The sequence below is a fragment of the Saccopteryx leptura genome, chromosome X (assembly GCF_036850995.1).
Source record: "Saccopteryx leptura isolate mSacLep1 chromosome X, mSacLep1_pri_phased_curated, whole genome shotgun sequence".
Lineage (NCBI taxonomy): Eukaryota > Metazoa > Chordata > Mammalia > Chiroptera > Emballonuridae > Saccopteryx > Saccopteryx leptura.
Genome location: NC_089516.1, coordinates 136,959,704 through 136,983,039, shown reverse-complemented (window position 1 = coordinate 136,983,039; position 23,336 = coordinate 136,959,704). Strand labels below are relative to the sequence as shown.

Below are 23,336 nucleotides of genomic sequence, written 5' to 3'. Positions count from 1 at the left end.
TACTTCCCTTTCCAAAGCTGACAATGTAAATGATAATCAGTATAGTTCCATAACCAGAGTCTCACAGTATAGAACATAATTTTAATCAAATAAGCTGGTTGTAGCCGTGGCCTGAAAAGGAGAAAAGTCGGGAAGAAAGGCAGTCAGGAAGCATCAGGAAAGTCACATTTAGTTGGAGCTGACTTAACCTGTGTGTAGCCTCCAACACTGACACATTGTAGGAAAGACAAATAATTTCACTCTAGAATGACTGAGTGAGAAAAATGTGTGCTGGAAATCCCTAGATGATCAATGAACTTTGACTCTGTTAGGACCTATTTCAAATTCGATACAGTACAAGATTTTGGGATTAACTCATTAGACTAAATGACTTGAAAATGCTGATCCTTTAAGGCTCATTTCAATTACCTTTTCCTTATCTAGTCCCTGAATCTCTTCAACTGGAATTAATCTGTTCCTAGTCAGTGCCTCACATAAGAATGATATGCCTACAGTATGGCACTCATTCAAATTTAGTTGGTTTTAGACTTTGTATATGTATGTATTTGTATGTACGAGAATGTGCACATGCATGTGTACATATAGGCTTGTGTACTGTCTCACTCCAGAGTATAATCTACTCTTTTAAAGTCAAGAACCATGTCTTGGCTATTATTGTATATCCTTTGTAGCATCTAGTACATTACCTTACACACACTTACTAGTTGCTCAACAAGCACTGCTGACCATTAAAGGGGAAAAAATCATACATTTACTGTCAAGTGAACTATTTCTCTTTTCTGTGCCCTATGTACCTCAAGCTTTAAGAGGTTTCCTTCCTTATTGAATTCTGTAATTAAGGGAACAAGTCCATGAAATAACAGCTTACTACAGGTACATTTTTTGAAGTCAGTACATAGCATAACAATCAAGATCATTTTTTTTGTTCTTTTATTGTTGTATTATCTTTAAGTATAAATACCCTTCAAATCATGTCACCTAGAGATCATTTCATCCACTGCTCTGTTTGGCCACCAGTCTTGTCTTTCTCTTCAGCAATAATGAGGTGGACACCCTTTCAATGGGGAAGAAGAATCCATGTTTTCTTGCCTTTACCAATAATAAAAATATTGAAGAGTCAGGTGGCAAAGTTGTTAACATTGGCATTTTCCACTTGAACTACATCAAAAATAGCCAAGGTGTCTCTCTTTCTCTCTGTTGCTGTCACACCAATTCTTCCCAGGTTAGTGCCTCTGATCATCATATACAGATTACCAGTTTCTTTTCTTTCTTTTTTTTTCTTTTTTCTTTTTTAATGAGAGGAAGGGAAATAGAGAGACAGACTCCAGCATGCACCCCGATCGGGATCCACCCAGCAACCTCACTCTGGGACCAATGCTCAAATCAACAAAGCTATCCTCAGTGCCTGAGGCTGGTGCTTGGACCAATGGAACTATCCTCAGTGCCCAGAGCCTAACTTGAACCAATCCAGTCATTGGCTGTGAGAGGGGAAGAGAGAGAGAAAGGGAAGAGAAGCAGATGGCCATTTCTCATGTGTGCCCTCGCCCGGGTCAAATCTGGTATATTCGCACACCAGTCCAATGCTCTATCCACTGAGCTAGCTTTCTAGGGCCTGTTACCAGTTTCAAATTTTCTAAAAGCAGTAATTTTACTAGTCTTCAAATCAATCTGAATGCAGTCATTTATTCTGATGAGGGGAATTGAGGTTGTAGATGGTGTGACCATCATGAGTCACCAAATGAGGGATTCCTTTTGTGCCAACCAAGATCTATCTCACTTTGCACAACTTGTGCTTGGCCTCCCCAGGTGTAATCTGATGAACAGCAGTGTGACTCTTGGAATCATAGATCAGACAGAAATTCTCTCCAGTCTTGGCAATGTTGATGACATCCATAAAACTAGTAGTGTAGTTTATATCTGTTCAGATATTGCCATTATTCTTAATAAACTACTGCATTCATATCTTCTTTACTTCATCTCTTGTTAGGGCATATTTAAGTCTATTCCTTAAGAAAATGATGAAAAGGAGATATTCTCTTAGCAATCAGGACCAGTAGTTAGACAAGGAGAAAACACTGGTCAGTTTATCCAGCATTCAGATGCTGCATATGCTTCAGATGCTTCTTGGGACCATAATCCATGGCTGTGCAAGGTATGGAAAGAGCCATAATCACTGTTCTTGAAGAAAAGTGGTTGATATGACGACAAGGATTCTCATTCTGGACAGACCTGAGAATAGCAGTGTTGTTAAATCCCTTAGAAGAAGCCAGTGTACTTGAGTTATTATAAGTTTCCATCCCAAATGGAGACTAGGTCCATGTAAGATAGTGTTGTCCAATACAGGAGCTACTGACCACATGTACTTATTGAGCACATGAAATGTATCAAGACTGAATTGAGATTAATGTAAATATAAAATATACATCATATTTAAGACAGTACAAGATTTTAAAAACTATAAAATATCTCATTAGCAATTTTATATTGATTGCATATTAAAATGAAAGCATTCTGGATATATTGGTTAACTAAAATATATTATTAAAATTAATTCAAATTTTTCTTTTATTTTTTCTAATATGGCTACTAGAATATTTAGAATTACTTATGGGGCTTACATTATATTTCTATTAGACAGTACTAAAATTGGAATCCTCCCTTGCTTTAAAAATAGAAAAGAATCTATCCTTAAAACAATCTAAATGTTAATAATTAGCACAGCCACCATCTTATTTTGAGACTAATAGGACCCTTAAAACCAAAAGGCTATGACACAGAGCACTGTTAAAAGACCATGTCTTCATTTCTAAAATATCTAGTCAGTATCCAAGCTACTAATAGGAGTTCCGTACAAAGGCTTACCAAGAAGAGAACAGAACAATAAAAATTTCAAGAGTTACAAGTAAATATAAAGAGGTATTTTTGAAGTTTCTGAACAATAAATCCCCAATATTGACCAACTTAACTTTTGCTGACATGATACCACAAGAAACCAAAATAAACTCCAAATGCTCTGCATGAGGTAGCACAGTGTCTTTCATCCTAACAATGTTTGCTGAATTGTATTGAATTTGGAAGAGGATGTCTAATTGGATTTTATCTCTTTTTAAACAGAAGTCACTGAACCAGAGTATATCCACACAGAACACTAAACCTCTTCACTGAGTCTATTAACATATATTGAGGATGGATACTGTGCTGTCTTGCCCCTTCATATATAGCAACTGGATCCTAAAGCTCTACTGCCTACAGGACAGAATTAGGTATAAACTTGACATTACTATAATAAATACTTTATATATTAATATTTCACCTAAAGCAGGAGGGCTTCTATAGCACGGTCCTTGAAGACAATATTATAACAAAGCTTCTGACTATTGCACATAGCCACAGTAGTTAAATTATATCATTCACAAATATTTGGGTTCTATGTATAAGGCACAGATATCACCTAAAATTGGAGTATTAAAAACATTAAGGAATAAGAACTCATCAATTAACTAAATAAAAGGGGATATTCTCACAATGTATACATACATCAAATCATGTTGTACACATTAAGTATCTTGCAACTGTATTTGTCAACTGTACCTCAACAAAAAGAGAAGTAGGGAGAAGCAATTCTTAAGCAAAGGTAATTTAAACATTTGAAAAATTAGCCCTGTTCAATTGCACATAGTTTCACTTAAAACATGAAAAACCAAAAATGGTATCAACAGGTGTATCCAGTTAATTTAGTGAACTATAAAAAGTAAAACATGCAACAAAGGTATTTGGCATTGTGAAAACAGACTAAGCAGTTGACTGAGCAATCTATTTTCAACAGGTTGTGTGGACATCTTGTAGGCTTTCTTAGTCTGAGGCTATTGACTTAAAAGAGGCAAAAAATATGATCAGATATAGTAAAGTTGAAATTGTCCCAGGGATCCAGCAACATCTGTTCCAACTTTACCCATATTAGGACACTCTTACATTATTTTGAATGAAACTCAGTATATTTATGTATGTTTTTCTAGTCTTCTTTATCACCTCCTTGTATATCATTGAACAGTTTTTGAGGAGACAAGTCACTTTACAATGTTTTCAATCTTGCTCATTTTCTAGTTCATATCTTTGTTCATGTTGTTTGTTAAGTATTTGTTTCCTGTGACAGCTTTCAGACAAACAGAGCACACTGAATGCTGCATTCCAAATCACTCTGTTCTGCCGGGCTCCAAGTGAAACAAGCTCTCAAAACTCAATCATGTGAACTTTTCACAAGGAAAAATGTCTCTTGAACAAATCCATTCAGAGCTACTATTTATGAAACTGGGACTCAGGGAGTTGGTGACATTATAGGCTTCCCTCGATGGCCAGAGTCATGAACACCAAAGTTGTCTTTAAGAAGCTTCCACGTGGTTTGGCATATGATTTTATTATTGAGCTAACATTTCCCCAAACTTTCCTATAAGTTTCTAATTTAACATATCCACACTTAAACACAAAATGAGGTACTGATATTAAGAACGTTCAGAGCTCTGGACAGTTGGCTCAGTGGTAGAGCTTCAGCCTGGAGTATGGATGTCCTGGGATTGATTCCTGGTCAAGGTACACAGGAGAAATGTCCATCTGCTTCTCCACCCCTCTCACTTTTCTCTCACTCTTCCTCTCCTGCAGCCATGGCTCAACTGGAGTGAGTTGACCCCAGGTGCTGAGGATGGCTCCATGGCCTCCATCTCAGGTTCTAAAAACAGCTCAATTGCTGAGCAACAGAGAAACACCCCAGATAGGCAGAGCATCGCCCTTAGTGGGCTTACCAGTTGGATCCTTGTCCATGCACATGCAGGAGTCTGTCTCTGCACCCCCTCCTCTCATTGAATAAAATAATTAATAATAATAATAATAATAATAATAATAATAATAATGGTTGGGATTTCAAGAAGTAAGGAATGAGAAACTTATAACAGGATTTCTATTAGGGGTAGGAGAATAATGCATACTATATAAATATGCCATATAGGTGATTTTCCATCAGCACATTAGGAATCCTAAAAACACAAAGCATTACATCCAACCAAGAGGGTAGAAAAGCAAAATCAGTGGGTTGTGGGAGGACAGAAGAAAAAAAAAGTTCAAGACTTAAGGAATCCAAGATGGCAGCTGATTAGATAGAAGTTCTGTTCCCCTCCTCCCAGTGGAAAAAAAACCTAGAATTATAAATAAATTATAGATCAACCTGAATAACCAACTGAAGATTAGCTGAACAGAAGTTTTATAAGTAAGGATTTACAGAAGAAACCACACTGAGATTAGTAAGAAAGGTGGAGTTATAAAAAGGGCTGGCCAAACATCCATGTGCAGTGACTGAAAATTTATATCTCAGCTGGAAAAGTTTCCCCTGAAAAGGGAGGGATCTTAACCTTATGACAGACTTTCCATCCCAGAGCACCAGAGCTGTGAAGAGGTACTGATATAAAATCTGGATGTGAAAATCAGCAGGGATTCTGTCCATCATAGAGAGATAAGATTCTGCTATAAATACAGGTGTTCTGCTAAAAAGCCAGCATACAAAACCTTGTTCACAGTCACTCACCCAGAGTCCCAATATAAGGAGGGCAACTCAGAGTAGAATAAAGTTGTATAAGGAAAAATTGGGTAGTTTGGTTCCAGGGAAAGAGCTGAAGGGGTTGCCACCAGGGTTTCTGTGCTGAGTCTGTCTCCCATACTACACACAGAAACTATTTTCTTAATTCATAGCATTCCCCTCCATATTATATCAGCCTTAGGGAATGTAATAGTGTAGCCATTTGACTCCCAGTTGCTTCACATTGATGAGCTCACACACTGCAAAGGAATCAGCTCTCCCGGGCCCTTGGTGTACAGATTTAGGAAGACTCAGAGAGAGTAAGAGGCTAAGTAGTATGGCTGTGAGTCAGGAGCCATTTCCTCTTCCTGTGAGCCTGACTGGCACAGTATTCCACAAAAGATCCACTAGCTCCACATTCTCAACTCCTGGGATTTATTCCTGGTCAAGGTACACAGGAGAAACATGTACCTTGCCTTCTGAGCAAGGGATCAAGAAGCCTTGCCTTCTGAGCAAGGGATCATGAAGAATTTTGGCCAAAAGGGGACAGTGTGAGTTTTGTGACTCTAGGGTAAAGGTCATTTTTCACTCAAAAGTCAGACTCATGCAAATCTTTTCCTTCAGCTGGCCTCATGCTGGTGATTCCCTGAGACCCTACCCCATCACAAAGTTCTGCAGGCACCCAGTTGGCCTTGGTGGGGTTTCTTGTTTTGTATTGTTTTAATGAAACTTTTACTGAGTGGCCTCAAACTTAGTAAAAACATCAAGATTGAAACTCTTTATCCTGTGAACACCACTCACCTTTACTTTGTGATTTACTGAGAATCCACTTCATGCAACTTATATACTAACTGAGGCTTTTTCAGTGACTAGAGCTAACAGGTAGCTGACAGGTGGAGGCAGGCAAACCTTATCTTGGGGTACATTGGACCTTTTGCTGACTTAACTTTTGATTCAGTGCTGCAAGAAGCAATCCTTAGTACATTCCTTGGCCCTTTCTATAAACATCAGGACCATCAAAAGCAACTACAAACTGTGGATTGCTTTGTATCACCAAGCAGGTAACCCGAGGCCAGTTATAAGAGCATCTGACATTGACCTACACCAAGGTCCCCTCCAAAATATCTAAGAAACAACACACCTGGTGACTTCAGACCACATTATACCAGGACCCAATTAGGTCCACAAGTAGCACATTCAAAAGGTAATCTGGCAGGCAAAAGACCCTGATAAGGCAAATTCCACTTCAGGTGCTGAGCACCCACACAACAGCTCAAACACTGTGTTTGAGGTCAAACCTCAAAATCAGTCAGCTTAAATCAACTACAAAAAAAGATTCAACTACAAAAGGTAGGTTCACATAACCTACACACATATCATTCTTGTAGCACCTACCTCAGGAAATCAGGAAGATAGCACTACTAAACCTTACAAGACACACCTATTATATAAGGACATCATATCAAGACAGAGATACTTAGCAGATCCATCTAAAACACAGAAGCAAATATAAAGAGAAAGTCAAAATAGAAAGAAAAAGAGGTCAGAGTAATGGCGGGGTAGGAAGCGATACCGATAAATCTCCCCCAAAACTCAACAAGATCTTCAACCAGAAACAGAAAAACCTATACTTGGAGCCTCCAGATGCTTCGCAATACACCCAAAGGTATGGTCGAGTGAAAAATTGGCTAAATATATAACCAGACCCCGAAGGAAATAGGGAGTAAGAAATGCTCCGCCTTTCTCACTAACCTAAACAGGGCGGATTTCTCTGGTAACTGTGAATATAGAAACTGAGGCGGGCAAAGGGGGTGAATATCCAGGCCGCGGCACAAACTGCCAAACCAGGCCGCGGCACAGAGATCCAAGCCGAGGAAAAACTGATCCTGTGGCAACCCGGGCAATAAAAGCTAACACTCGTGCCAAACCCAAACAAAGAAAGACAAGCAGGACGGCCATTTTACCCGGTCTCCTGGTCGGCGTGCGCGCAGTTAGTGGGCGAGAGATTTCTTCCTAGGCCCCGGGAGTGGGTGCCTGTGTTGCCCCACAGAGAGGCAGGGTCAGAGGCCTTTCTGTGGGCCAAGGGCAGAGTCTCTGGGCAGCCCCTGCGCCCTGGGAAAGCCACGCATGGGAGGGAGTGAGAACTAATTCCAACGGTGGAGATTTTCCGTGCTGGAGGGTGTTTCACTCAGAGGGAAACGTGGCCTCATATCCTGGTTTGCGCGCGCAGATAGTGAATGAGAGATTCCTCCGAGTGCCTCGGCAGTGCACGCCCGTGTTATCGCACAGAGGGGCAGAGTCAGGGGCCTTTGTGTGGGCCAAAGCGGAATCTCGGGCCGCCCCAGCGCCTTGCAAAAGCCGCACACGGGGATGGAGCGAGACTCAATTCCAACGCTGCAACTTTTCCCTGCGGTTGGGGGTTTCACTCAGAGCGTGAGACTGCTGGCCGGATATCCTGGTCTGCGAGCACAGCCAGTGAGTGAGAGTTTCCTCCTAGCGGCCCGGAAGTGGGCACCCGCCTGTGTTACCGGACAGAGTGGCAGACAGAGCCAGAGGTCTTTGAGTGGGCCTGATTATGCTAGCAGCTCTGACTGACTGAGCATTACCCAGAGCCCTGTACTGAGTGGAAATAGAGTAGGGAGTTGCCAGCTCTTTGAGCCTCTTACTATCCAGGCAGAGGCAGCAGCAACCCATAGCTGGATTATCAGGCTACTAATTGCGGAAGGAAAGACTAGGAGAAAGGCTCCAGGAACACAGACTCTCTCACCGTCGGAGCCTATAAATACTAATGAGCCTCGACTGCCAACGAGACTAAAGCACAATACATGACATTGCCATAGAGATTTATCAACTGCAAACCTCTACCTGAGCGTGCCAAAGGGGCAGAACCCGGGTACAGAGTCACCAACCAGGAAGAGGGAGAGAAAAGAAAAAGCAAGAAGATAACCTCTCAAAGTCAAGAATAATCTGCAGACTTTATAACCTATCCCATTTTATTAAATTTGTTCGTTTGTTTCTCTTATCTTCATTTTGATACTTTTTTTCCTCCTCCAATTTGGCCGATTAACTCTCTGCTGGTCTTACTCTCTCCTCTCCTTGAACTACACTACCCATAAGTGTTACATCTCCCATTATCTTTTCTCTTCTCTTCCTTTTTCTCTATGAGGGTTGCACTCCAAAACCCTTAACTCTCTCTCTCTCTCTCCTTTCTTTTTTCTTCTTTTAGTGGTTCCCTCTTTTTTTCTCTCTCTCTCTTTCTTTTCTCCCTCTATATTAGTTTCTTCCTTTCTCCTTTACATCTCCTCTCATTCAAACCTCAATAACAAACAAATTATCTTATCTGGGACTCAAACTTATGTTTCTGGCATTTTGGGGGGTTTTTACTTCACCTTTTTAACTCACTAGCAGTGCTCCCATCCCTGGCACTCCATTTTATCTAGTTCTTGTTCCACTAAATACAATAGTATTTTTTTTATTTGTCCCCCCATTTTTCCGTTTTCCTCTTATTCCTCTCATCATAACTCTTAGACAACCAACAACTAAAATCAAATCATTTTATTCTTGACCCAAATTTTTTCCTTATTTGCATTTGTGGGTCCATATGCTCTTTTTTTTTTCTTTTTTTTCTTTTTTTTTTTTGCCCCCTTATTACTTTTCCCCAATTCAGGCCCTCCATCACAGGCATTGTTTGTTATAATTCACAGTTCACCACAAGATTTTCTCAAGAAAGAGGGGAGAGGAGAGGAGAGGAAAAAAGGAGGGGGGGAATAATTTCCTTTTTAAAAAAATTTTATTTTATTTTATTTTTCTTTATTTCATTATTAATTTTTTTTAAAAAAAAACAACTCTTTTCGATTTTTTATTTTTTTTATTATTTTTTTTAACTTTTTTTCTTTATTAAATCTCATTAATACTATCAACAAAACCACCCTCAGATGCCATTAAGGAAGAGAAAATCGAATATCATGGATACAAAAGAAAGAGAGGTAACACAGCTAGATGAGGACAAATCTATGGAGAAAAAATTTAATATATTGGAAACCTTGGAGCTAAATGACAGAGAATTCAAGATAGAAATCCTAAAAATCCTCCGAGATATACAAGAAAACACAGAAAGGCAATTTAGGGAGCTCAGAAAACAACTCAATGAACACAAAGAATATATGTCCAAGGAAATTGAAACTATAAAAACAAATCAAACAGAGATGAAAAACTCAATTCACAAGCTGAAAAACGAAGTAACAAGCTTAGCTAATAGAACAGGTCAGATAGAAGAGAGGATTAGTGAAATAGAAGACAAGCAACTAGAGGCACAAGAGAGAGAGGAAGAAAGAGACTCAAAAATTTTAAAAAAATGAGATAGCCCTACAAGAATTATCTGACTCCATCAAAAAGAATAACATAAGAATAATAGGTATATCAGAGGGGAACAGAGAGAAAATGGAATGGAGAACATACTTAAACAAATAATAGATGAAAACTTCCCAAGCCTGTGGAAAGAACTAAAGCCTCAAGTTCAAGAAGCAAAGAGAACTCCGAGTTTTCTTAACCCCAACAAACCTACTCCAAGGCATATCATAATGAAATTGACACAAACCAAGAGCAAAGAAAAAATTCTCAAGGCTGCCAGGGAAAAGAATACAAGATATAAAGGAAGGCCCATTAGATTATCATCAGATTTCTCAGCAGAAAGTCTACAAGCTAGAAGAGAGTGGACCCCAATATTTAAAGTCCTGAAAGAGAGGAACTTTCAGCCACGAACACTATACCAATCAAAGCTATCCTTCAAATATGAAGGAGAAATAAAAACATTCACAGATACAGAAAAGATGAGGGAATTTATCATCAGAAAACCCCCACTCCAGGAATTACTAAAGGGGGTTCTCCAATCAGATACAAAGAACAAAAAAAACAAACAAACAAAAAAAAAAAAACAGAGCCACAAGTAAAAGCTCCAAGAAGAACACAATAAAACCAAATTTAAACTGTGACAACAACAAAAAGTAAGAGGGGGAGAAGATGGAGATTAACAGTAGCAAAGGACGATAGAGTGCAAAAGTACTCACAAAATATTTCGCTACAATGAACAGGGTACGGACCCTTTTCATTACTCAAAGGTAACCACCATTGAAAAAACCACCACAGAAGCACATGAGATAAAAAAGATAGCAATAGAGAAAAGATTTATGAAATACAACCAAATAAAAACAAAAGATGGAAAAACAAAAGAGAAGGATCAAACAAGACACAAAACTAACAGAAAGCAAGATATAAAATGGCAATAGGGAACTCACAAGTATCAATAATTACACTAAATGGAAATGGATTAAACTCACCAATAAAAAGGCACAGAGTAGCAGAATGGATTAAAAAAGAAAATCCAACTGTATGCTGCCTACAGGAAACTCATCTAAGTAACAAGGATAAAAACAAATTCAAAGTGAAAGGCTGGAAAACAATACTCCAAGCAAATAACATCCAAAAAAAAGCAGGTGTAGCAATACTCATATCGGATAATGCTGACTACAAGACAGGAAAAGTACTCAGAGACAAAAATGGCCATTTCATAATGGCTAAGGGGACACTGAATCAAGAAGACATAACAATTCTTAATATATATGCACCAAACCAAGGAGCACCAAAATATATAAGACAGCTACTTATTGATCTTAAAACAAAAACTGACAAAAATACAATCATACTTGGAGACCTCAATACACCGCTGACGGCTCTAGATCGGTCATCCAAACAGAGAATCAACAAAGACATAGTGACCTTAAACAAAACACTAGAGCACCTGGATATGATAGACATCTACAGGACATTTCATCCCAAAGTGACTGAGTATACATTTTTCTCCAGTGTACATGGATCATTCTCAAGAACAGACCATATGTTGGGCCACAAAAACAACATCAGCAAATTCAGAAAAATTGAAGTTGTACCAAGCATATTTTCTGATCATAAAGCCTTGAAACTAGAATTCAACTGCAAAAAAGAGGAAAAAAATCCCACAAAAATGTGGAAACTAAACAACATACTTTTAAAAAATGAATGGGTCAAAGAAGAAATAAGTGCAGAGATCCAAAGATATATACAGACTAATGAAAATGACAATATGACATATCAGAATCTATGGGATGCAGCAAAAGCAGTGATAAGAGGGAAGTTCATATCACTTCAGGCATATATGAACAAACAAGAGAGAGCCCAAGTGAACCACTTAACTTCACACCTTAAGGAACTAGAAAAAGAAGAACAAAGACAACCCAAAACCAGCCAAAGAAAGGAGATAATAAAAATCAGAGCAGAAATAAATGAATTAGAGAACAGAAAAACTATAGAAAAAATTAATAGAACAAGGAGCTGGTTCTTTGAAAAGATCAACAAAATTGACAAACCCTTGGCAAGACTTACCAAGGAAAAAAGAAAAAGAACTCATATAAACAAAATCCAAAATGAAAGAGGAGAAATCACCACGGACACCGTAGATATACAAAGAATTATTGTAGAATACGATGAAAAACTTTATGCCACTAAATTCAACAACCTAGAAGAAATGGATAAATTCCTAGAACAATACAACCTTCCTAGACTGGGTCAAGAAGCAGCAGAAAGCCTAAAAAGACCTATCAGTAGAGAAGAAATAGAAAAAACCATTAAAAACCTCCCCAAAAATAAAAGTCCAGGCCCTGACGGCTATACAAGCGAATTTTATCAAACATTCAAAGAAGACTTGGTTCCTATTCTACTCAAAGTCTTCCAGAAAATTGAAGAAGAAGCAATACTTCCAAACACATTTTATGAAGCCAACATAACCCTCATACCAAAACCAGGCAAGGAGGGCACAAAAAAAGAAAACTACAGACCAATATCTCTAATGAATACAGATGCTAAAATACTAAACAAAATACTAGCAAATCGAATACAACAACATATTAAAAAAATAATACATCATGATCATGTGGGATTCATCCCAGAATCTCAAAGATGGTTCCACATACATAAAACGGTTAAGGTGATACACCATATCAACAAAACAAAGAACAAAAACCACATGATCTTATCAATAATCTGCAGACTTTATAACCTATCCCATTTTATTAAATTTGTTCGTTTGTTTCTCTTATCTTCATTTTGATACTTTTTTTCCTCCTCCAATTTGGCCGATTAACTCTCTGCTGGTCTTACTCTCTCCTCTCCTTGAACTACACTACCCATAAGTGTTACATCTCCCATTATCTTTTCTCTTCTCTTCCTTTTTCTCTATGAGGGTTGCACTCCAAAACCCTTAACTCTCTCTCTCTCTCTCCTTTCTTTTTTCTTCTTTTAGTGGTTCCCTCTTTTTTTCTCTCTCTCTCTTTCTTTTCTCCCTCTATATTAGTTTCTTCCTTTCTCCTTTACATCTCCTCTCATTCAAACCTCAATAACAAACAAATTATCTTATCTGGGACTCAAACTTATGTTTCTGGCATTTTGGGGGGTTTTTACTTCACCTTTTTAACTCACTAGCAGTGCTCCCATCCCTGGCACTCCATTTTATCTAGTTCTTGTTCCACTAAATACAATAGTATTTTTTTTATTTGTCCCCCCATTTTTCCGTTTTCCTCTTATTCCTCTCATCATAACTCTTAGACAACCAACAACTAAAATCAAATCATTTTATTCTTGACCCAAATTTTTTCCTTATTTGCATTTGTGGGTCCATATGCTCTTTTTTTTTCTTTTTTTTCTTTTTTTTTTTTGCCCCCTTATTACTTTTCCCCAATTCAGGCCCTCCATCACAGGCATTGTTTGTTATAATTCACAGTTCACCACAAGATTTTCTCAAGAAAGAGGGGAGAGGAGAGGAGAGGAAAAAAGGAGGGGGGGAATAATTTCCTTTTTAAAAAAATTTTATTTTATTTTATTTTTCTTTATTTCATTATTAATTTTTTTTAAAAAAAAACAACTCTTTTCGATTTTTTATTTTTTTTATTATTTTTTTTAACTTTTTTTCTTTATTAAATCTCATTAATACTATCAACAAAACCACCCTCAGATGCCATTAAGGAAGAGAAAATCGAATATCATGGATACAAAAGAAAGAGAGGTAACACAGCTAGATGAGGACAAATCTATGGAGAAAAAATTTAATATATTGGAAACCTTGGAGCTAAATGACAGAGAATTCAAGATAGAAATCCTAAAAATCCTCCGAGATATACAAGAAAACACAGAAAGGCAATTTAGGGAGCTCAGAAAACAACTCAATGAACACAAAGAATATATGTCCAAGGAAATTGAAACTATAAAAACAAATCAAACAGAGATGAAAAACTCAATTCACAAGCTGAAAAACGAAGTAACAAGCTTAGCTAATAGAACAGGTCAGATAGAAGAGAGGATTAGTGAAATAGAAGACAAGCAACTAGAGGCACAAGAGAGAGAGGAAGAAAGAGACTCAAAAATTTTAAAAAAATGAGATAGCCCTACAAGAATTATCTGACTCCATCAAAAAGAATAACATAAGAATAATAGGTATATCAGAGGGGAACAGAGAGAAAATGGAATGGAGAACATACTTAAACAAATAATAGATGAAAACTTCCCAAGCCTGTGGAAAGAACTAAAGCCTCAAGTTCAAGAAGCAAAGAGAACTCCGAGTTTTCTTAACCCCAACAAACCTACTCCAAGGCATATCATAATGAAATTGACACAAACCAAGAGCAAAGAAAAAATTCTCAAGGCTGCCAGGGAAAAGAATACAAGATATAAAGGAAGGCCCATTAGATTATCATCAGATTTCTCAGCAGAAAGTCTACAAGCTAGAAGAGAGTGGACCCCAATATTTAAAGTCCTGAAAGAGAGGAACTTTCAGCCACGAACACTATACCAATCAAAGCTATCCTTCAAATATGAAGGAGAAATAAAAACATTCACAGATACAGAAAAGATGAGGGAATTTATCATCAGAAAACCCCCACTCCAGGAATTACTAAAGGGGGTTCTCCAATCAGATACAAAGAACAAAAAAAACAAACAAACAAAAAAAAAAAACAGAGCCACAAGTAAAAGCTCCAAGAAGAACACAATAAAACCAAATTTAAACTGTGACAACAACAAAAAGTAAGAGGGGGAGAAGATGGAGATTAACAGTAGCAAAGGACGATAGAGTGCAAAAGTACTCACAAAATATTTCGCTACAATGAACAGGGTACGGACCCTTTTCATTACTCAAAGGTAACCACCATTGAAAAAACCACCACAGAAGCACATGAGATAAAAAAGATAGCAATAGAGAAAAGATTTATGAAATACAACCAAATAAAAACAAAAGATGGAAAAACAAAAGAGAAGGATCAAACAAGACACAAAACTAACAGAAAGCAAGATATAAAATGGCAATAGGGAACTCACAAGTATCAATAATTACACTAAATGGAAATGGATTAAACTCACCAATAAAAAGGCACAGAGTAGCAGAATGGATTAAAAAAGAAAATCCAACTGTATGCTGCCTACAGGAAACTCATCTAAGTAACAAGGATAAAAACAAATTCAAAGTGAAAGGCTGGAAAACAATACTCCAAGCAAATAACATCCAAAAAAAAGCAGGTGTAGCAATACTCATATCGGATAATGCTGACTACAAGACAGGAAAAGTACTCAGAGACAAAAATGGCCATTTCATAATGGCTAAGGGGACACTGAATCAAGAAGACATAACAATTCTTAATATATATGCACCAAACCAAGGAGCACCAAAATATATAAGACAGCTACTTATTGATCTTAAAACAAAAACTGACAAAAATACAATCATACTTGGAGACCTCAATACACCGCTGACGGCTCTAGATCGGTCATCCAAACAGAGAATCAACAAAGACATAGTGACCTTAAACAAAACACTAGAGCACCTGGATATGATAGACATCTACAGGACATTTCATCCCAAAGTAACTGAGTATACATTTTTCTCCAGTGTACATGGATCATTCTCAAGAACAGACCATATGTTGGGCCACAAAAACAACATCAGCAAATTCAGAAAAATTGAAGTTGTACCAAGCATATTTTCTGATCATAAAGCCTTGAAACTAGAATTCAACTGCAAAAAAGAGGAAAAAAATCCCACAAAAATGTGGAAACTAAACAACATACTTTTAAAAAATGAATGGGTCAAAGAAGAAATAAGTGCAGAGATCCAAAGATATATACAGACTAATGAAAATGACAATATGACATATCAGAATCTATGGGATGCAGCAAAAGCAGTGATAAGAGGGAAGTTCATATCACTTCAGGCATATATGAACAAACAAGAGAGAGCCCAAGTGAACCACTTAACTTCCCACCTTAAGGAACTAGAAAAAGAAGAACAAAGACAACCCAAAACCAGCCAAAGAAAGGAGATAATAAAAATCAGAGCAGAAATAAATGAATTAGAGAACAGAAAAACTATAGAAAAAATTAATAGAACAAGGAGCTGGTTCTTTGAAAAGATCAACAAAATTGACAAACCCTTGGCAAGACTTACCAAGGAAAAAAGAAAAAGAACTCATATAAACAAAATCCAAAATGAAAGAGGAGAAATCACCACGGACACCGTAGATATACAAAGAATTATTGTAGAATACGATGAAAAACTTTATGCCACTAAATTCAACAACCTAGAAGAAATGGATAAATTCCTAGAACAATACAACCTTCCTAGACTGGGTCAAGAAGCAGCAGAAAGCCTAAACAGACCTATCAGTAGAGAAGAAATAGAAAAAACCATTAAAAACCTCCCCAAAAATAAAAGTCCAGGCCCTGACGGCTATACAAGCGAATTTTATCAAACATTCAAAGAAGACTTGGTTCCTATTCTACTCAAAGTCTTCCAGAAAATTGAAGAAGAAGCAATACTTCCAAACACATTTTATGAAGCCAACATAACCCTCATACCAAAACCAGGCAAGGAGGGCACAAAAAAAGAAAACTACAGACCAATATCTCTAATGAATACAGATGCTAAAATACTAAACAAAATACTAGCAAATCGAATACAACAACATATTAAAAAAATAATACATCATGATCATGTGGGATTCATCCCAGAATCTCAAAGATGGTTCCACATACATAAAACGGTTAAGGTGATACACCATATCAACAAAACAAAGAACAAAAACCACATGATCTTATCAATAGACGCAGAAAAGGCTTTTGATAAAATACAACACAATTTTATGTTTAAGACTCTCAACAAAATGGGTATAGAAGGAAAATATCTCAACATGATAAAGGCCATATATGATAAACCATCAGCTAACATCATATTAAATGGCACTAAACTGAAGGCTTTCCCCCTTAAATCAGGAACAAGACAGGGTTGTCCACTCTCTCCACTCTTATTTAATGTGGTACTAGAGGTTCTAGCCAGAGCAATCAGACAAGACAAAGAAATAAAAGGCATCCATATCGGAAAAGAAGACGTAAAGGTATCACTTTTTGCAGATGATATGATCCTATACATCGAAAACCCCAAAGAATCCACAAAAAGACTACTAGAAACAATAAGCCAATACAGTAAGGTCACAGGATACAAAATTAACATACAGAAGTCAATAGCCTTTCTATATGCCAACAATGAAACAACTGAGAAGGAACTCAAAAGAATAATGCCCTTCACGATTGCAACAAAAAAAATAAAATACTTAGGAATAAACATAACAAAGAATGTAAAGGACTTATATAATGAAAACTATAAACCATTGTTAAGGGAAATCGAAAAAGGTATAATGAGATGGAAGAATATACCTTGTTCTTGGCTAGGAAGAATAAATATAATCAAGATGGCTATATTACCCAAAGAAATATACAAATTTAATGCAATTCCCATCAAACTTCCAATGATGTTTTTTAAAGAAATAGAGCAAAAAATCATCAGATTTATATGGAACCATAAAAAACCCCGAATAGCCAAAGCAATCCTAAAGAAAAAGAATGAAGCTGGGGGCATTACAATACCTGACTTCAAACTATATTATAGGGCCACGACAATCAAAACAGCATGGTATTGGCAGAAAAATAGACACTCAGACCAATGGAACAGAATAGAAAGTCCAGAAATAAAACCACATATATATAGTCAAATAATTTTTGATAAAGGGGCCAACAACACACAATGGAGAAAAGAAAGCCTCTTCAATAAATGGTGCTGGGAAAACTGGAAAGCCACATGCAAAAGAATGAAACTGGACTACAGTCTCTCCCCCTGTACAAAAATTAACTCAAAATGGATCAAAGATCTAAACATAAGACCTGAAACAATTAAGTACATAGAAGAAGACATAGGTACTCAACTCAGGGACCTGGGTTTTAAAGAGCATTTTATGAATTTGACTCCAATGGCAAGAGAAGTGAAGGCAAAAATTAATGAATGGGACTACATCAGACTAAGAAGTTTTTGCTCAGCAAGAGAAACTGATAACAAAATAAACAGAAAGCCAACTAAATGGGAAATGATTTTTTCAAACGACAGCTCAGATAAGGGCCTAATATCCAAAATATACAAAGAACTCATAAAACTCAACAACAAACAAACAAACAATCCAATAAAAAAATGGGAAGAGGATATGAATAGACACTTCTCCCAGGAAGAAATACAAATGGCCAACAGATATATGAAAAGATGCTCATCTTCTTTAGCTATAAGAGAAATGCAAATCAAAACGGCAAAGAGATACCACCTCACACCTGTTCGATTAGCTGTTATTAGCAAGTCAGGTAACAGCAAATGTTGGAGAGGCTGTGGAGAAAAAGGAACCCTCATACACTGTTGGTGGGAATGTAAAGTAGTACAACCATTATGGAAGAAAGTATGGTGGTTCCTCAAAAAACTGAAAATAGAACTACCTTATGACCCAGCAATCCCTCTACTGGGTATATATCCCAAAAACTCAGAAACATTGATACATAAAGACACATGCAGCCCCATGTTTATTGCAGCATTGTTCACAGTGGCCAGGACATGGAAACAACCAAAAAGCCCATCAATAGATGACTGGATAAAGAAGATGTGGCACATATACACTATGGAATACTACTCAGCCATAAGAAATGATGACATCGGAACATTTACAGCAAAATGGTGGGATCTTGATAACATGATACGAAGCGAAATAAGTAAATCAGAAAAAAGCAGAAACTGTATTATTCCATACGTAGGTGGGACATAATAGTGAAACTAAGAGACATTTACAAGAGTGTGGTGGTTACGGGGGGGGGGGAGGGGGGAATGGGAGAGGGATAGGGGGTGGGGAGGGGCACAAAGAAAACAAGATAGAAGGTGACAGAGGACAATCTGACTTTGGGTGGTGGGTATGCAACATAATTGAACGACAAGATAACCTGGACTTGTTATCTTTGAATATATGTATCCTGATTTATTGATGTCACCCCATTAAAAAAATAAAATTATTTAAAAAAAAAGAAAGAAAGAAAGAAAAAGAAATATATCCCAAATGAAAAAACAGGAAGAATCCCTTGGGAAAAAATATTAATTTTTTTTTTTACTTGATTTACTAGATACAGGGTTGAAAACAGTCCTTATAAGGAAGCTACAGAAACATAGGGGGAGAATAATTGAACTCAGGGTGAATTTAAACAAATTGATATTAAACATAAAAGAATACATAGAAACCATAAAAAACAACCAGTCACAAATAAAGAATACAGTATCTAAAGTGAAGAATACACTATAAAGAAATAACAGTATAGTAGACAAAGCAGATCAAATAAGTGACTTGTTAGACAAGATAGCAGAAATCACCCAATCAAAAAAAAAATTTTAACAAATGACTAATTTAAGGTACCTTTGAGACAACATAAAGCACAACAACATCTGCATCATAGGGGTACAAGAATGAGAAGAGATAGAGCAACAACAGCAAACAAGCAAACAATAAATTTAAAAAATATGCAGGGGACCTGAATAGACACTTCTCCCAAGAAGGCATACAAATGGCCAAGAGATAGATGAAAAGATGCTCATTTTCACTAGCTAATACAAAAGTGCAAATAAAAACTATAATGAAATAGTACCTCACACATGTTAGTTTGGCTGTTATCAAGGCAGTCAATAACAAGTGTTTGAGAGGTTGTGGAGAAAAAGGAATTTCAATTCTGGTGGGAATGTAAACTGGTACAGTCATTATAAAAGACTGTATGGGCCTGACCTGTGGTGGTGCAGTGGATAAAGCGTCAACCTGGAAATGCTGAGGTCGCCAGTTCGAAACCCTGGGCTTGCCTGGTCAAGGCACATATGGGAGTTGATGCTTCCAGCTCCTCCCCCCTTCTCTCTCTCTGTCTCTCCTCTCTCTCTCTCTCTTGCTCTGTCTCTCCCTCTCCTCTCTAAAATGAATAAATAAAAAAATTTAAAGAAAGATTAAAAAAAAACCAGTATGGTGGTATTGCAAAAAATTAAGAACAGAATTATGACTACCTTATGACCCAGAAATCTTTTTACTGGATATCTACTCAAAAATGTTGGTATGCAAAGACACATGCAATTTCATGTTCATGACAGCATTATTCACAGTAGCTAAGACATGGAAATAAACAGAGTGTCCCTGCAGAAGGTTGAATAAAGATGTGGTACATACATACAATGGAATGCTACTCACCCATAACAAAAGATGACATGTTGCCATTTATGACAACATGAATGAACCTTGAGAACATTATACTGGGTGAAATAAGTAAGTCAGAAGAAGCTAAGAAGTATATGATTTCACACATCAGTGGAATATAAAACTGAGACTATGGACATAGGCAAAAGTGAAGTGGTTACAGGGTGAGGGTGTAGGGGAAGGGGAGCAAGAGGGACAAATATATGGTGACATAAAATGATTTGAGTCAGAGTGATGGGTAAACAACACAATCAACAGTTCAAATGCTATAGAGTTGCTCACTGGAAACCTATGTACTCTTATTGATAAATGTGACCCCACTAAATTTAATTTCAAAATAAAAAAAATTAAAAAGATAGATACATCAAGTGATTGAAAACTTATTTGAATAAATAATGATTAAAAGCTTCCTTAAACTGGTGGGGGAAAAAACAGTGCTTATAAGGAACCTAGAGACCAGGAGGTGTAGAGCATCCCAACAAGATAAATCCAAAGAGGCCTACACCAAGACATATCATAATTAAAATGTCAAAGTTAAAGATAGAGATAGAATCTTAACAAAAACAAGAGAAAGATGCTTAGTTACCTACAAAGGAACTCTGATTAAATTCTAGCTTAGCCCTGGCAGGGTAACTCAGTTTGTTAGGGCATCATCTCTATATGCCAAGGTAGTGGGTTTGATCCCTGGTAAAGACACATACAAGATGAATGCATAAATGAATGAATGAGTGGGAAAAGTCTCTCTTTCCCTGTCTGTCTCCACCTTTTCCTCTCTGTCTAAAACCAATTAATAAAACTTTTTTTAAAAAAGACTGTCAACTTATTTCTCAGCAAAAAAAAATTAGACTAGAATGTTTTGGCATGAAATATTCAAAGTGATGAAAAGCAAGTGACTTAAGCCAAGACTATATTATCCACCAGGGCTATCATTTAAAATTGAAGAAGATATAAAGAGCTTCCCAGACATGAAAATGCTAAAGAAGTTGATTACCATCAATCCAGTATTACAAGAAATGTTAAAGAATCCTCTTGAAAAATAAAAAGAAAGGAAGAATAAAAAGAAAGGTAGAATATAGCTATATAGAATAAAATGGCAACGGAATAGGTGCATGTTTCAACTGCTACCTCCCAGGACCAAATTGGATTACAACTTAATTTAAGAACAATCATCTTGAAAAACCAACTTTGGACTAAAAGAAGAGTAGTCTGTAACCAAGCATCACAGAAGAAGCCACACTGAGACTGATAGGAAGGGCAGAAATGCAGAAAGGGCTGCCCTGCTCCCAGGAGGAAGGAGAGTCTGAGGCTCCGAAGGAACTTTCACTGTGGAAAGGGTCATCCTGAGAGGTGTGGATGATCATCCCCAGGCCCAGAATCCCAGCCTAAAACCCCAGAGCCTAGAAGAGGTGCCCAGACAGCATTTGGTGATGAAAAGAGCAGGATTTCTGTCTGCAAGAAAGAGATTGAGATTTCTGAGATGCAGGCTCCATCTTAAAGGACCTGCACAGAAAACCTTGTTCACAGCCACTTACCTGGGGCTCTGATGGAGGGAGAGCTGACAGGACTGGAGAGTTGCATAAGGAAAGTGTAAAGTTGGAGGTCCAGGGAGAAACATTGTGGGGAACGGCCACCAGACCCCTATGCGGTGTCATTCTCCAATACTGCAGTCATTATGTTTGTTGGGCAGAGCACCCCCTTTATGTGGCATCAGCCTGGGGAAAAGCAAGTGCTCCACCCTTGCCCTTGGGAGTCTTTTCTACCCCAGTCATGGTGATGGGTCTTTCTGAGAGGTCACAAAGAGGGGCTTTGTCAGTGGTTCGGTATTCTGATGTTGAGACCAGAGCTTTCCACTAACTCCCCCAAGTATGAGACTGGTACTTCCACCTCACAGGAAATTCAGAAGAAACTATCTAGAGAATGGGCATACCACACCTCTGAGTTCAGAGGTCACCAGAACCTACAGTCACACCTTACTGAGGTCTGTAAAAAAAGTCTAGACAGACTGACATACAGGGATGAGGGTGGAGCCACACCCACCATCCTTCCTAATCCCTGAATTTTTGCAGGCTGTAGATTCTAGCAGAGGTTTTTTCAGTAGCCTTGCTGAACAAGAAGTCAGCAGACAGAGGCTGCAGGAGGCAGAACTCAGGGAAACTTGGCCTTTTAAGTGGATCATGCCTCAGACCCAGTGTGGGTAAAATCTAGACTAGAAGTACAGCTTGGTATTTCCATGTACACCTTGGCCCAGCAGAGACAGCCACAAACTCTGGATTCCTTGTTGTTTCAAGAAGGTTGCTGAAGGCCAGTCACAGGCAGTGTCTCCTTTTGGTCTGCACCAGGTTCCTGCCAGGGAGGCCCAGGGCTGGCACATTCAAAGGCCAGTTGCAGAAAGTACCAGTTCAGGACCTAACAACCCTTGCTAGAGTGGTATCCTAAGTAAAGGCTCCTCACACCTGGCCCAGATGGAGAAAGTTCTACTCTTGTGATCAGCACCGGCACAGCAGCTCATGTGCATTGGATAGGGTGGAGTTTCAGAGTCAGCCAGCCAGGGTGCTGGATATCCTGCCCTGCTGGGCTAGATTCCACAGGGGGAAGAAAGAGAGGCTTGGAGCATGGACATTTAAAGTGTGGGTCCCTGTGTGTCTATTGTTGGATCTGGTCAAGGGGCTTAGCCACCTTTGGGGGGAGCACAGGCAGCCCCAGAAGATGACTTTCTCAGTCTTTCTCTCTGAGATCAAGGTCTCACCAGCTGAAAGGACTTCTACAGAGGGCACTGTTTGCCATACTTTGTCTGAACCTGCTGCTCATCTTGTTGGGGAGAAATAAAATTTGAGTATCTAGCAGTGGCTGAGGGATTAAGCTTTGCACTAGGGGCCACATTCCACATACTAAGCTCCTGAAAAAGAAATCTGTGGTGTAGAGAGTCCCACAAATATTGTATCCACAACCTCAGCTGCCCTATCCCAGCAAGCATGCAATGTGTTGGGGGGTTGGTTAGGTGAGGCCAGTCTGAGCCCACACTAAAGTCTTACTACAGAAGACTCTGTGAGAAGACAATGCAGCTACAAGAGGAGGTGGAGCAGCTGAAAAGTGGAGGCAAATCTTACAGAGCT

The 23,336-nt window shown here is 38.0% G+C and overlaps 1 pseudogene; it reads right to left on the bottom strand.

The window, feature by feature from the left end:
• Nucleotides 1-990: 990 nt before the first annotated feature.
• Nucleotides 991-2,141, bottom strand: LOC136385644 (small ribosomal subunit protein eS4, X isoform-like; annotated as a pseudogene).
• Nucleotides 2,142-23,336: the final 21,195 nt, after the last annotated feature.